The sequence below is a fragment of the Solanum pennellii genome, chromosome 1 (genome assembly GCF_001406875.1).
Source record: "Solanum pennellii chromosome 1, SPENNV200".
In the NCBI taxonomy this organism is placed as follows: domain Eukaryota; kingdom Viridiplantae; phylum Streptophyta; class Magnoliopsida; order Solanales; family Solanaceae; genus Solanum; species Solanum pennellii.
In genome coordinates, this window is record NC_028637.1 from 77769299 (window position 1) to 77771815 (window position 2517).

Sequence of the window (2517 nt, forward strand, 5' to 3'; positions counted from 1 at the left end):
TATTAGGAAGGCTAAAATACGAGCTATACTCTCAAAAATTAACTAATGAAGCTAAAATACTAGCCACACTCCCAAAAATCGTATAAGAACATAAGAATATCCAAACACTAAAGCTAAAATTTAGACTTCCAAAATAGAAGTTCTTACCTGCTAAACTCTATTCCGACAAAATCAATCTGAAATCGTGTTCTTCATTGAGAAATTGGAGAGAAAAGTAAGACAGAGGGACTATTTAACTTCATTTCATCATCTTGACAACAAACCCAAATTATCCAATTCTTTCTAAGCACAAAACAAAGAAACAACCACTTCAGCTAACAGGAAGACACTTTTAGCTTACGCTTGACGAAATAGATCAAAAAAGAGAATCGGACTTCCTCTTCAAGAAATCTTTTCAGAGAGGCGACTTCAACTATCTGTGACTTCAACTCTTCAACCCTTCAGCTCAGTTCTTCGATGACTTCAACTCTTCAGGGTGTTGTTCTCACAAATCGCAGAAGAGAATCCATTATTCAGCTCTATTCACTTCTATTCACCAGCTTTCATTATCTCTTTCGTTGTTCAACTAAGAGCTCTTTCGTTGTTCAACTAAGAGGAAAGTGTGAAAGTGGAAAGTGAAGTCAAAGGAGAAAGCTGAAAAAGATAATGTTTTGTGATTTATTAATGTTTATCTTTTTTGGTCAACAACAATAGGAGGAAGAGTTAAAAAAATGGGAGGAATATAATAATTTAGTGAAAAAATTTAAGGCAACCCTTATAAGGTGTTCTTTTTTCAATTACAAAAATAGGACATTTTAGAAATGTGGCCATATATGTAAATAGGTGTTGCCAATTATATCACATTGTAACAATACTTATAAAGTGTAGATTATACCATTAAAGAGTACACTATGAAGTGTTGTCAATATTATTGTAGCTAAAAGTTAAAAATTTTGGCTATTCTTTAAACGCGTTCCCAAACTACTTTAGACAACACTTTACAAGCATAGTCCAGAACTAGTGTGGTTGTAGACCTAAAATGGTGTAGTGAATAGTCAAACATTACTGCATAAGGGTCATTTGTAGCAACATATGTGACATATGTACCAACATATGGATCATATGTAGCAACATATGCCTCAAATTGTAAAACATGTATACATAAGGATGATATGTCGCAACATTTGAGGCATCTGTAGCAACATATGTCTCATATGTAGCAACATATGCCTCAAATGGTCAAACACTGATACATAAGGGTCATCTGTAGCGACATATGTGATATATGTAGCAACATATGGATCGTATGTATAAACGTATGTCTCAATCGTCAAACATTTGTTCATAAAAGTGATATGTTGCAACATTTGAGGCATCTATAGCAACATATGTCCCATCTGTAGCAACATATGTCTCAAATGGTCAAACATTTATACATAAGGGTCATCTATAGCAACATATGTTACATATGTAGCAACATATGCAAAACTACGTTTGTTTACTTAAACAACTATGATAAGAAAAAGTAAATGTTGGACCAGAAATGCAAAACTAAGTCGATTTATTTCCACAACTATGATAATTTTTAAGGGTTGTACACCACTACAAAAGAATTTTCCATCCTCCACAGTGTTCTTCTTGGTAATACTTAATAATACAAAAAAACGACACAAAGATTAGCTTTCACATATTACAAAATTTGGTCTTCTTCTTCTCTGTCATCACTCATTTGTTACTTCTTTTAATGTGACTTTCATCATCAGTTTCCAACTCCTTAATTTTGTTCGCTAATCTAAGAGTAATGAACTTGGATTGTATATCAACATCTTCACAATCCCTCTATCTAAAGAAGTTGCATGCATTCTCCTAAAATACACACCACAAAAAAGAAATTTAAATAAAAAAACAAAAATAAAGAGATTTCAAGTCTCCAGAGACTAAGATGTAGAAATGTACATACGTGATAGCATGGACAAGACCAAAATTTTTGACCTGGAATGTCCTTCGACCATGAAGTTTGCATTGAAAGTAACTCTCCATGTTTGCAATAGATTTCAACACCCATGGTATCATTTTCATCATTACAAATTTGATTTAATGTTGCATTTGACATCATATCCAAAGTAACAAAAAAAACTCATTTATTAGATCAAGAGTACTGATCTATATTTCAAAGAACCACATTCTTACCCAACCTGTATATTGGAAAATTTATGATTTCATTGATTTAAAGATACGGAAAAGTCTCAAAATTTGGTTTAATAAAAGGCCAATCAAATTAGTTGCGTATTAAAAACAAAGAATAGAAAAGACTGACAGATAAAAGACTGATGAAATAAAATAACATCACTACATCCCATGCACTCGAGAAATTCGAGATCCATGCAAAGCGAGAGGTCCTCCCTCATATCAGAGAAAGAGAGAGAAAAAAAGTGCCAAGCTTAGAGGAGAGACTGGGAGAGACCGAAGCAGAGAGGAAAAAAATGAAAAATCCTATTCTTGAAATGAAAATGAGAACCCTATATATATATATATATA